Here is a 14,729-nt window from a genome sequence, read left to right as displayed (position 1 = left end):
ACGAAGACTATGTATATTCCTATCCAAGTGAATTTTCGAAGCTGGATATCAAAAATCCTGGATTAAAATGCACAAAAATACACATTAATCTTTATATAGCAGCCAGTTTTATATTAACGAAAAACGTGACCGTTCAATAATTGAAAAGTGCTCTCTTGCGGTAGGATTATCGGGTCATGCAAATTACGCTGTGATTTTGCCGTTATTCTGAAAATTTTTTAAACATTTTCCTAAATTTACTTAAACCTTCAATTCAACTAGTGCTTTTCGAAACGATGCTTCAAAATTAATCGCTGTGGCATTTAATGACATTGAATATGCCTTGACTCAGATGTTCTGTGCTTAGTAAACAGTGAATTCCTCTTAAAAAGCATCAACGTAAATCAGAAATTGAATAACGTGCTATTAAAGGTAGCACTTCAATTTTAAAATAACTTTGTATGTTATAAAGCAATAGCTGTGATTCAACACGAATACAATGTTTGTGAGTTTGGCCATGAAAACCTTGACGTTGGCTAATTATAGCAACGTCTATTATTCATAGTTTATAGAATGCTCCTAAACATGAAAAAATACACCAGCAAGAAAGCGAGTTGCACAGTGGTGACGTCATTAGTCCACTTAGGTATATACATTAAGGTTTATATTTTTCCAAAGAAGCATGTGGATAAACAAAGGCTCGTTATTTGTTTGGCCTAGACCCAGTTGGCCGTGTGTCTAAATGACGGACTTGATCAGCATTTCAGAAAAAGGTAGAGCACGTTGAAAAAGGTAGAGCGGGATTTTAATGCTCCGGGAACTTTCAGTTTGAAAGAAAATAACAAAAGTTGGAATCACAAACACAAAATATCATTTGATGTGCATGTGAATGTAAAAAAGTGAGTGTAAGAATGCGTGAATGTGAATAAAAAAAGCGTGAATGTGAATGTAAAAATGCGTGAATGTGAATGAAAAAAGCGTGAATGTGAATGTAAAAATGCGTGAATATGAATGTAAAAAAGCGTGAATGTGAATGTAAAAAAGCGTGTATGTGAATGTAAAAAATGCGTGAATGTGAATGTAAAAATGCGTGAATGTGAATGTAAAAATGCGTGAATGTGAATGTAAAAATGCGTGAATGTGGATGTAAAAATGCGTGAATGTGGATGTAAAAATGCGTGGATGTGGATGTAAAAATGCGTGAATGTGAATGTAAAAATGTGTGAATGTGAATGTAAAAATGCGTGGATGTGAATGAAAAATGCGTGGATGTGAATGTAAAAAATGCGTGTTTGTGAATGTAAAAATGCGTGAATGTGAATGTAAAAACGCGTGAATGTGGATGTAAAAATGCGTGAATGTGAATGTAAAAATGCGTGTTTGTGAATGTAAAAATGCGTGAATGTGAATGTAAAAACGCGTGAATGTGGATGTAAAAATGCGTGAATGTGAATGTAAAAATGCGTGTTTGTGAATGTAAAAATGCGTGAATGTGAATGTAAAAAAGCGTGTATGTGAATGTAAAAAATGCGTGAATGTGAATGTAGAAAAGCGTGTATGTGAATGTAAAAAATGCGTGAATGTGAATGTAAAAATGCGTGAATGTGAATGTAAAAATGCGTGAATGTGAATGTAAAAATGCGTGAATGTGAATGTAAAAATGCGTGAATGTGAATGAAAAATGCGTGGATGTGAATGTAAAAAATGCGTGTTTGTGAATGTAAAAATGCGTGAATGTGGATGTAAAAATGCGTGGATGTGAATGAAAAATGCGTGTTTGTGAATGTAAAAATGCGTGAATGTGAATGTAAAAAAGCGTGTATGTGAATGTAAAAAATGCGTGAATGTGAATGTAAAAATGCGTGAATGTGAATGTAAAAATGCGTGAATGTGAATGTAAAAATACGTGAATGTGGATGTAAAAATGCGTGAATGTGGATGTAAAAATGCGTGGATGTGGATGTAAAAATGCGTGAATGTGAATGTAAAAATGCGTGAATGTGAATGTAAAAATGCGTGGATGTGAATGTAAAAAATGCGTGTTTGTGAATGTAAAAATGCGTGAATGTGAATGTAAAAACGCGCGAATGTGGATGTAAAAATGCGTGGATGTGGATGTAAAAATGCGTGAATGTGAATGTAAAAATGCATGAATGTGAATGTAAAAATGCGTGAATGTGAATGTAAAAATGCGTGAATGTGAATGTAAAAATGCGTGGAAAATTAATGCGAGGTCAACTATTCTCTTTTAAAATCGCCTGCTCTTGATTTTTTGTTTACGATGTTTTGAAGCTGAAGTGGATGTAAGTTTGCAGAGGCATCTGCCATGTACACTTTTCAGATAAGAACACTGGTGTTCAAATTAACAAAATGGAAGAACAACCTCAGAGAACGCCCACCCTCAGATGAAAAATTAGAAGAAAACACAATGCATTTTGAAAAAGAGCAGATTCTAGAATATAAATTTTTCATCGTGTCCTTTCGGACCCTTATTCTGACGTTTTATGCTCTTAGGAGTGTCAGACGATAAAGCTTTTAACCAATATGTTGTAAAATGTTTGCTTTTTTCTAAGCCATTTTCAAGAGCAGATTTTATAAACAAATCAACTGTGCTAGTTACAAATTTCGTGCAAAGCTTTTATCAAGTGGCCTTAGAAACAGTCGATGGTATTTAGTTGCAGAAATATCAATGGTGAAATAAGAACAACATTAAGGACATAGAGCCACAGATTATCCAAAAAACTAGAACATCGAGAATCAGCAACAAAACTATCTGTCTCTTGTATAGCAGAGGGTGTTTCTTCATCGAAAGGCTTCTCATCAAAACAATGTAACAAAATAAATGCAAACTCTCTCTGATCTAATCTAATTCATGTCAATACGAGGTTAATAAAACAGAACAGAATATAACATATAAACGAGGCTTTATACTAGTACATGTGCAGCACTTATAACCCTGTACTTTTTCTGATAGAGTTTTGACTTCTAACAAGCTTTGAGGAGGTTGTTTTGCAATCGAAAACCAATTATGTTTCTATTGTAGAGGCTTTGCTATATACCACAAATTAAATTTGATCAGGCAATATTTTTAATGGTCGATTCGCAGGAAAAAGACCTACATATACTGGGTGGCAAGGCTTCGTTAATTTTTGTTAAAGGTAAAAATTTCTAAAACATTTTTAGTGACATAGCTGTTTATATGGGGTAGCAGGAGGCTAAGTAAAAGAACCCAAATCTAGGCGTTGTTGGAGAACCATTCACTAAACTTTCCTTAAATGCTTACTTAGTCATGATGCAAAATGTGCAAGCTCCTCTGATGAACACATCAACAGCGAGAGAGACTGTCAGCTTGACGAGAAAATCTCCTTGGTATTTCTTAAGCAAAAACGCATTAGTGAAAGGTCAGTTTCAAGTCTTTGGAGAGTTAAAGACTTGCTTCGTTCATCGATAACTGACTTAAGGACGACTTAACCACTGTCCATCCACTGCGTGATTCTTCGATACACAAGGAAAAGACTGATGAGATAACCCTGATCAACGTTGCAAATTCATTTGGCAGTGAAGAAAGTGCCCGCACCTTAGGCCGGTTTTTAAAAATATTTCACAGAGACGGAAATATGTATTTGTTTCAAATGGGGTAAGGATGGGAAGGCCCGAAAACCAAGGTTGGCTATTTTGCAAATTTAATAAGAAAATTAAAATCATTATTCGAATGGGCTTCAGATATTCATAGACAGTGAAACTTCGCTTTGAAAGAGACAGGGTTTGGAATTCGCTTTGAAGTAAATTCGAAAATTCTTTTCAGATCTTTACATCATATTTTGGGTTTAAATTTGAAATGTTTTTATTAATTTTGCATGAATGACTGGATCAACATGTATTCTTTGATAAGCTGCAATAAATCGGAACATTTGTTGAGTACAATGGGCATGTATGTGTGAAGGATGGGTACCTGTCGCTTAACCGGGGCCAAGTCCACTTAAAATGCAAATTATAAGAAAAATGAGTACAGCGTGTTGTAACAGAATTATGAATCATACATGGAAGAAATATTTACACTCTCACAAAACTTCAAAGCCCTTGAAATGAGGATTTATACAATTAAATATGATCAAGAGTGCATGGTCCCTAAATGGAATACAAAGCCATGTCTGCTTTCAACAAAGAAAGTTCTCACTATGTGCAATGTGTTATATTTTTGGCTCTTACTAATACTAATAATGTTTTGGAAAAAATGTTTGTGCCCTTTCTATTCGTTTTTGCCCTCTTATTCAAACCTCTAATTCAGTTCTGCGGCAACCATGGTGCCCCCCCCCCCCCCCGGGTAGTATGAAAATCGAGACATTTTGTTTTGATTAAGAACGTATACTTATCATATCACATTTCAAATGCATAGAAAAATTTATTTGATTGATTTATTAATTGACTTTTTTGTAGCTACAGAGTTAAAATTTCAAGCTTTTAAGTTTAAAGTTTAAGTTTAAATTTTAAGTTTTTATTTCAACTAATCATGAAAATTCTTGTATCCCAGTGTCTAGAAAGAAAATGCTCGAACTTTGACACTTAATGATTGGTAGGCCCTGTATATGCCTAAGCCCTAACAATTTTAGTGCGGTCCTGGTTAAATGGCCTGAAAATTCGTGTAATTTTGCTTGATAAGAGGGGCTGCAGCTACCCCCAGCTCATTTGCATCCTACGCCTTTGGCTTTCCCGGTTCGCTTCGGAGAACATCAATAAGAAACTGAGAGTAAGGGCGACTAGAATAGTCATGAGCTCCACAGCAAGGCTCCGTCTAGCAGTTTACGCCGTTTCAAAAGATAAATCTGGAAAAGGCAGAAAATAGGCTACAACTGCAGTCAAGTCAACAACAAAACTCGCAGTCACCTTAACAGAACCAGCATGTCTAGTTCACCCACTTATTCAATATGCATCCTTGATCAACTTTTCTCTTCAAAAAAGCCGTTATCGTATGCTCTGTTGTTATTGTAAACGATACATCAAGGCTCGTTTTGCAAAAAATGAAGAAAACATTCCCAGTCCCAAGTGGAAAATATAATACACTCATTATTTTTTTTAAGAAACTAGCTATAAGAAACGAGTACTGGACAGTCAGAAAAAGTTAAGAAATTTCAATGCTCGAAGCAAAAAAGAGAACAACAAAATTTGTCGTAAGAACATGCTCCCTTCTTCAGTCTGACGGAAGCTGGCTCGTTCAATACAGCCAATTTTCCTTTTGATGGCTGTTTCCTTACTGCAACATAATGGCGAATAGATTAGGTACCAAAATAGAATATCAATATCATTGATAACGAATACATGCTCGAAACGTCGTGTTTTTAAAAATCTTTATCATTTTGGTCAGGGGCGGACTGGCTATTTTTTTCGGACCGGGCACATTTTGATCAAACCGGCCCATAATAATACCAAATAAAAAATCCTCGGAAAATGCTAGTAAATGTTAGTCTGTAAGTAAAACAAGTTTTTAAATTCAGTAATTTTGTGCATGGATGAATGCTGAACAGAACACTGTTAACAGAACACTGTTAACAGAACATGGTTAACAGAACATGGTAAATACGTTATTTGCTGACTAAACAATGAATAAACAAACATTTTAACTCCTTGGTTTGATTTTGTCTCTAAATGCAGTAACTTCATATATGCAATTACAGCAATAAGAGACGTCGGAGCTCTGTTGAAGAATTTGCGAATATGTTGATAATGTGATCGTTCTGGATTTCATCTAACAGGCGTTTTTCTAAGAACATTAACATGAAGGACTCCAGGTTTGGCTGCGAGAATTCAGGGGCGAAACTACCGGGGGGGTGTGGGGGGGTGTGACACCCCCCCAATCCAAAAAATAGTCGATTTCGCAGGGCAATCGAAGATTTCGCAGGGCGCCAAGAAAAGCTTTATTGCCACGCAGAAATGCCACCTCTGAAGTTCGTAAAGAGCCGTTTAGGAATTTTGAAATGGAAATATCGTATTTGTTATGAACCTCCCTTCCTGACATTGCATTTTAGAGAACGGAACAGGTATGTAAGGAAAAGCTCCGTTATTTGCAAAGCGAAAGCATTTCTTACCGAAAGTCATAGCCAATGGTACCCTGGGTACCAGAGCCGCAAAAATTAAAATTAAAAAATTATGAGAGTGAGAGCTTCTCTCTTTGGTCAAGATAGGAATTTTTTATCATTTTTTCTATTATCTTTTAACAGTGCATGAACTTAAAAACATAATAAATCGTTAAGATACCGATTTTGTTTCATCTAATTGCTAACTTTTTCACGTAAATTTTTATTATTTTTCTTTTATTTGCATTAATTCAGTAAATCATTTTCTGTATCATTGCAATGTTTTAATTTTGGATGGCCTTCTTGATACAAGAAACTGCACATTTCTGTTCAGGAAAAAAAAATTCTCCCAATCAAAACAACATCTTCCTCTGTCATTCACAACTACGTGCAATCTGAAACGAACGGTTGCCGTTTCTTTCCTTCCCCAACGTCTAACACTAGAGTTTTAGCATGACATCCCCCTCCCGTTTTTTCCCAATTAACAATAATATTTTCAATAAACAATCAATTCTTTTAGCACAATAGTATTTTGCTAAATTTTTGTCTGAAAGATGCTTTTTAGCCCTTTTTACAAGGTATAATTTCAAAAAATTTCTTCACGTCGGACCCAACCATGGTGGGTCCTCCTACCTCACTAAACTCGACTCTTAGCCCCACTGGGTTAAATTTCGTTGCGCTGTCTACATCATGTACCCACTTCCCCCACCCCCCCAATTAGCTGTTTATTAGCTTAATTTTGCAAACCAACATTAAATGAAGTGAATATAAAAGAACAATTTACGCTCGCGTAGAGAAATAGAAATTTCATAGGCAATGAAGTTTCAAGTTTGTTCTTTTTGCTTAGAAGTTTGTCCTTGGTAAAGACCAGTGTACACTGGTAAAGTTTTCACTAGTAACCTATAGACAAACCGTTGCTACGAGGTCTGCAGGGCACCACTCAGTTTTGCAGGGCAGAAACCCTTTTCACCCCCCCAAAACTATTGGCCAAGTTACGCCCCTGTGCGAGATACTACTACGTAATCTGTTCTTTATATATTTTAAAGTGGAAAAGCTTGTTTCACACTCCACTTGTGTCACAGCCAAAGTTACCAGGTATTTATAAGCTTTATAAAGCTCTGAATAAGCAGACGATTGCATGTTAAACTGGTATAGAAGCTTGAATACACATGAAAAGCAACAACGGCATATTCCTTCACCACCTGCTTGATATAAATCATCATCTGAATCTTGGGCATTCAATGATTCATCCTCAGATGAAGTACTTGCAAAGCCTTCTTCGCCATCGGCTCCATAATCCTCTCCAACTGTCTTCATTGGCCTTGGAAATGTTTCGTGGAAATCCAAGAGCTGTTCCCTCAATACGATGCTATCCAGTCCAATCCTTTTGCAAATGCTTTCCAGGGCCTCTTTAGGCAGGCCTTCTTTTTAAAATTCTTCAAAGCGGCTAGGGTCTAAGTATGAAAAATCTTGGCACAGCTCTCTATGATTGGATAACCTACTTTTTATGCTTTGCAATACTTGATCCATAATCACGTTAAAGACTTCCATTTTGAAGGATTCATGTGGTTCACGAGAGACAGAATCGTCAGCCTCACCAGTGCGTTCATCAAAAGGTAACTTTCTTGTTCGTATCCTTTTTGTAGGTAGCTTTTCTTCTACAACAAAGTCGACATCGAGTTCTGCAAGCTTCCTGTTTGCATTCTTTGAAAAGTTTGTGGCAATCTTTAAAATGTTCTCAAAGTCTCTGCTAATTTTTTCAAGTCTTTCAGTTGCAGAGCCTACCATTCTCCAAGCTTGCATGAGGTCAACACCTCTAGTCTGAAGATACTCCGACAATGGTGTGGTGATAGCAAAAATTGCATGGAAAACAGTAGCTGTTACAATCGTCTCAAATGTCAAGAGTTTTCCTAGTAATGTTCTTGCATCATCCCTAGCAGATGTGTTAAACTCGTTATTGTGAGCTATGCCAGATAAAATAATCAACATGTCAATATACAAGGCGTTTTGTTCGTTGTGAATGAAATCGAAATCTCCAAAGACCTTCTGAATGGCTCCAGCTTTTGCCCACCAGCGCGTCTTACCAATCGTGTTTAACTTCTTCAGTTTTTCTGTTCCAACTTTACCTGCAAGATAGTCATTCCACTGATTCATTCGCTTGTGTGACTCTCTGAAGAAGGTAGCAACTGAATTTAAAAGGGCGAAGAAACCCATAGCAGGAGTGATAGCAGAGGTAGTGTCTCCCAGGACAAGATTCAAGGTATGTGCATAGCACCACACATGAATATGCATGTCTGCAACTTGTTTGCTTTTTGCCCGTACGCCATTGTATTGGCCTGACATATTGGCTGCTCCATTGAAACTGTCTTCAATGCAATCTTTAATATCAATGTTGAAGCGTTCTAGATTACCTTAATAAGGTCAAACAAATTTTGTGCTGTTGAACCTGTTGCTTGAACAAGAATCAGCAACCTCTCGAAAAAAAGACCCTGGTATGCATACCGGACAACAATAGAGCATTGATCTTTGCAAGATACGTCTTGGGTTGTATCCATCTCGATCGAGAACAGCTTTGCACCTTTTACTTGGTCAGATATCTCTTTTTGTATCAAATCTTTTCTTATGTTTGTTAATTTTATAACTGTTGATTTTCTTAAAAAGGTAATTAACGATCCACGGCCCCTCGCAAACTTTTTGGCGTCCTTTTTAGATTTCATTCGGCTATGTCTACGATCCAAAGTTATATTATATTTCTGAACAATTTTTGTTAAATGGGATTCAAGTACAACATCAAACTTTGAAACCAACTTTATAATTTCCAAGAAATTTCCATGGTTAAGCGAATCATCGTAAAGTTTGTAAAGTGCTTCGTTTCGCTTTCCTCGGAAAGCGAGTCCTTGCCGACCTAACAATTTTATTGTTTCGATTACTCTTACAAGTACACTGCGTCTGAAATTAATATCGGCGATTTGCTTGTTTAATGACGCATGATCAACTACATTTTCAAGCATAGCCTTAGACAGGTACGCCATGTATGCTTCGGCGCAATGAGAATGCGATTTCAGCTGCTCGTGCTCTTTTATTCTTGTGTATAAATGCTTCTTATCTTTGATATTACACGAGAATCCTGGATCAGCATTGTTTCCAAATGCAAGACATATTGAGCAATGCATAGTCTGATTCTCCGCAAAATACGTCAACCAGTGTCTTCTTATTTTCTCTCCTTGCTCGCATGGGCAGTAATAAGCAAGGTCAGCATTAAATGAAACATCAACACTAACAGGACGAAATTCAAAAAAGGTTTCAGGCTGGCTACTTTTGGACGCTTGAAGAAGTGGTCGTTGAATGACGCTGAATGTTTCGGGGACGGGCAATCAGGGACAAAATCATTCTCGATTTCCTCGGTGCATGCTTCTGTCGATGTCGTGCTTTTTTGTTCCTCTTCTGAATCTGATTCTTAAAAAAAGAAGTGAAGAAATTACAAAACTTTCTACTGTAACATCAAGATTGAAAAGCACTAAACGTCTCGAGGCACAAAGAGTAGGGTTAAGTTGTAGTGACTCTACTTAGGCCTGTTCACGTTAATTTTTCCTTCTCATTCATTCCATCATTTTCCCACATTCTCACATCGCAGCACAAGCATCCTCTACGTCACTCTCATATCACGCATTCGCTAATCCCTATTTTTTAGATAATCTTTGCCAAGCTATTCAATTTACTCATCACCTTCACTCGCCCTTCCTATCCTTTGTTTTCCTTACATCATTCGTGTTAATTTTAGATATTCATTTCTGTATATAAGCATGTTAATTTTTATGTAAGTCAGTTCAGTTCAGAGTTCAGTTACAATCAAGCAAAAAAAAAAAAAAAAGAACGTTCCTATAAAGTATCTACGTATTTGTTAAAAGTTTCTAACCGAACACTTCACTCTAGCTGAAAATCAATAGTGAAAGGCGTTGGAAAGTAATTGAGATCAGATTATACAATTAACAATTGAGATTAGAGAGGTGCAGGGTGAGGCAGGGCCGCACTAAGGACTTTGGGGGCCCTGGGCTCACTGGTGTTATGGGCCCCTCCTAAGTATGCAAAGGTGCTGAGAGAAGATACTTGCAGACAGAATTAAAGAGGCATATGATCAATGGATTAGGTTATTATATAACTAAAAACAAACAAAACAGAACTACAGCAAATCTCGAATAAGGCAAACAGAAAATTGATTTAACGAGTTGTAAAACAAGTAAATAGGTTCTAAAATTTGTGTTTTCTTGTCTTAGTAAGTGCAAATTTTCTACTAAGTTTTTGAACATCTAATTTTCTTAAAATATCCGTATTGGATGCCATCAAACACAGTGCCACGTTTCTTTCTTGTGACATTGTTGAACAAAACTGGTTCTTAACTCTTTTCAAAATGGAGAAGCTTCTTTCTCTAGAGGCAACACTGCAAGGCAATGTTAACAATAGCCTCAAAGCAATCATAACATTGGGAAATGTGGCTTGGGTATTGTTATTCCTGACAAGGTTAAGTAAAAACTGCCCAGTTGATATTTCTTTAAGCTCTTGCTCTTTCATTCCTTTCCCTCTGCTGACTCTTTCTTTCCCTTGCGTTTGTTTTTTACATTCTCTCACTTTGGTTATGTATTTCTGAAGCGGTTCCTTAGCATAATTGAAAAATTGCATCATTTCGTGCTCCATATCATCATCAAAGTGCCCTGGATATGCATGTGTTAAGGCCTTGAACCCTTCTGAAATTTCTTCTGTTCGTAATGCACAGATAAACCCAAATCTCTGTTCAATAACATCATAGCTAGCTTTTCGCATGGAAAGTTCTGTTTGTAAGCTGTCGATGATGGGCAAATACGTGCCAATGTAAAATTTCTCTCCACCAACTAACTCCACTTCTTTTTTTGCACTTTCGTCTGCCAGTCTCAGTCTTTTCTTTTTTCTTTTCATTTCATCTTTGAATTGCTGTTCGGTGCTGTCTAGAAACGTTTTGGCCTTATCAAGATACCGTTGGTATTCTTCTCTATTTCGCATCCACGAAATGAATAGCTCAAGACTGTTCAATAGATCGATTGCAGAAGGCATCGTCAGGCTCACTGTTTGAAGTGACAAGTTACTTATGTGTATTCGCTTTAGAAGATCATTCCAAAACACAGCCATCAACTCAAATTCAAAAGATTCGAGTTTTTCTGATAAGGATGTTGCGTCATTTCTATTGGACAATGTTTGATCTTCATCAAGTGCAATTTCATCCAGAGTTTCTTTTATAGAACGTGGTGCCAGAACTAATGCTCTTATAGCATCATGTCTTGCAGACCAGCGAGTATCACATATCTTTTTAACAACCAATTCCCTTTTGGAGAGCTTTGATTGCATAGTGTTCCAGCGATGCGTGGAGGCTGCTAAAAATGTATACACCTCTTGTACAGTTGAGAAAAAGGATACGCTTATAAGCAGCATTGGGCTGCAGCATTTCCCACTAAATTTAAGGAATGGCTTGTGCAGGGAACATAAAGGGCACATTTGTTAATTTCTTTTATTCTTGCCTGAACTCCAGAATATTTTCCAGACATGTTTGACGCATTGTCATAAGATTGACCGCAACAATATTTAATATCCAGATTTAACGAGTTCAATGTTTCAATGATAGCAGTTGTCAAAGATTCGCTTTTATGAGACTTTATTGGTGTAAAAGTGATAAATCTTTCCACCGGCTCTCCATCTTCGATATATCTTAGTACAAATGTTAGTTGATCAATGTGAGATACGTTCGGAGTGGAGTCCACAATTATCGAAAAGTATTTTGCGTTAGAAATTGATATCAGAATTAATTTTGTTACTTCAGATGATAGCATCAAAATTACTTCTTCCATGATTCTTTGTGACAAATATGAGGGTTTTCCAGTTCCTTTGTTACCATAGCGAGCAAGATGGTCGGCTAAAAATGGGTCAAATTTGGACAGTAATTCAATAATACCAAGAAAGTTTCCGTTTTTTGGATGTCCAATAACATGCGAATCTCCACGAAATGCTAATCCTCGTTCAGCTAGAAATCTAACAGCCTCAATGACTCTAATAATAACACCTTTCCAACGTTCTTCTTCTTGTTGAAGAAGTTTGATATGTTGTGATTCAATTAACCACCCTTCCCCATTTGCAAATGCTGTACATAACTTCACGTTTTCGAAATGCGCATCTGACCTCTCGTGTTGGGAAATTGATTCAGGATGCTTCCAATAATCAAATCCAGAGCTTGCTAAAGCTGTTGTGCTAGACCCTCCAAACAATTTACAATAAAAGCAGAACACTTTGCCCGAACTTGGGGAATACAAAAGCCAATCTCGGTCAATCTCTTCAGCATTTGATAACTTTCTCTTCAGCAAAGAAGCACTGAAGCACCTTGTTTTCATTTTGTTATCATTCACTTTGTATTATCGACTTGACTTGAAAAATGATACATCTCTGTTTTGGCATTGTTTTGGTCCATGTACTGCCCAGTAACGTTTCATTTCCAAGGAAATGAAAGTCCAGCAAGATGGATCGGTTTCGAATTCTGATACTGATTGCAAGCCTTGCTCGTTGTCCACTTCATTTTCATTTACACTAGTGCCTTCTCTGTAATCGGCTTTTCCATTTCCACCATGCTTTTCATCTGGATCAACTACGGCCTCATTAACAGAATTATCCGACGTATCATTGTCAAAACCTAGGCTAGTATCGTCTTTGTCCACTTTCTCACTAGATTGATTGGAATTCGATTCTCTTTGGGCATCTCTTGCTTCATGTTTAAACCCAAAGGTTGATAGCTGTGGGATTGGCTTCCAAACCTTTTCATTCGATGCTTCACGATCTTTTTTCAATTTCCTCTTTTTTGCTCCACTCGGATATCTTTCACTCATATTGAAAACGTAAAGTGTGCATGCAGACAAGCCAAAAATTAGTTTTCTCAAAAAGGAAGAGTCAGTAGCAAGTTTTGCTCGGCTTTGTGTTTGAACAATAAACAGGAAATATCTTTCTCAAAGGCTGAATAAAGCATAGAGTATTGAAACATATTCTAATATCAGATTTTGAGAAGTATTGTTCACGAGATGAAGTGATACTACGCAAAGAATATGTTTAATTAGTCAGGCTTGCCACCCTCATATGCCAATACGTCGGCTGTGATACTCATTATGGACCGCAAGATGTTTCACAAAGGTTCGTTTTCTTAAACTCCATTTCCACAACTATTTTAAAAATCCCTCAGAAAATTTGGGGCCCCAACTGGTTGTGGGCCCCTGGGGTGGGGGTGCTCTCAAGTATCACTAATGGGTCTGGAATAATGGAAGGCTACCAAACCGATGTTTTACCATACATACGCATTTACTCATAAAGAACATCTGATACCTGCTAGTATTGTAAACTAACTGGTTCCAGGGTGGGCTGGGGCGACCAGTGTGTTTTCGGATAGGGGTGCTCCTTTGAGGGAATCTTGGCTTACCAAAAAATAGCAGGCCTAAAATTCTAGCCCCCAAAAACAACGCAAAGATTTGAAACCCAAAAAGAGCCTTAATGTTTGGCTAAAATTCTTCATTTGTTGAAAAATAATTTCTAAACCTCCGAAAAACCACCATCACTTTCAGAAACCAAAAAATATCAATTTGTCAAATTCTGACCCCAAAAGAAAAACATGAGCACCCCTGTTGAAATTTTATCGTGTAGCCCCATACCCCTATGGGAGTCGGGTGCATTTGACTTGATAGTATAGACTTTCTTTTTTATAAGGAACCACTTTATAAGGAGCCTACATCTAGAAGGCCGAAATATTTAAAGAACTTATACTACTAAAAACGAAATCCCTAAAGAACTTTTCGATTTGAAAAATTTTTATAACTGCAAGCATCAAGAACTAAAAAGCCGGTTCCATTCATTTGCAGCAAATACTCGCATTGATGTTTGCTATTCGTGTGTCAAGTGCTTCATTGAGTAGTTTCCATCATATGCTGCCTCGCCCCTCTCTTTATTAAGTGTTAAGGCTTATTGTAGTCAAAACAAATTAAGGAACTATTATGGAACTTTTGGTACTATAATTTGATGGTTTGAGGTCTACGAATAAGGAACTTTTGGAACTAGGCCTTGAGGTAGGTTCCTTATAAAAAAGCCTGTAATGAATTTAGTGTTTTAGATTTACTTACCATAACTTGTATGAGTTTTTTGAAAGGAGCAAGACGCTGCTGTTTGTTGTGACGTTTGTGGCTTTTGTTTGGTGAAAAAGTTGTCGAGGCTTTGTATCCAAGCTGAATCATTTTTTAAGTCTCGCAGCTTTTTCTCGCGAAGTTTCTGTGCACCACCTTTGGTTGAAGTCTTCTTGCTCATCCCCTGTCTACGTATGACCTCTTCATTGCTTCACATCACAGAGCAGATCGCTTAGTGAATTTTTAAACTTCTAAATTTATTACATTTAGCAATAGCTTGTGCTTAGGCAAAAACATGACCAGCTTCAAGCAAAAGCTAATAAAAAGACATCAGGGCAGGTTAAAATCTTAAGTATCACATTCAAACGGGGCTGTTGAAGTATAATATGCCGCCAAAAATGAAATACCGTCAAGAATATAACAAGGTGTCAATATATAATACGTTTCCTGAAGAAGTCTCTGGGCTGCGGTGACAATAATGAATTCATAATTTTGATGGTTTTGA

Source organism: Rhopilema esculentum, chromosome 2 (assembly GCF_057945365.1).
Source record: "Rhopilema esculentum isolate cy_ngs chromosome 2, ASM5794536v1, whole genome shotgun sequence".
In the NCBI taxonomy this organism is placed as follows: Eukaryota; Metazoa; Cnidaria; class Scyphozoa; order Rhizostomeae; family Rhizostomatidae; genus Rhopilema; species Rhopilema esculentum.
This window is presented reverse-complemented; position numbering follows the sequence as displayed.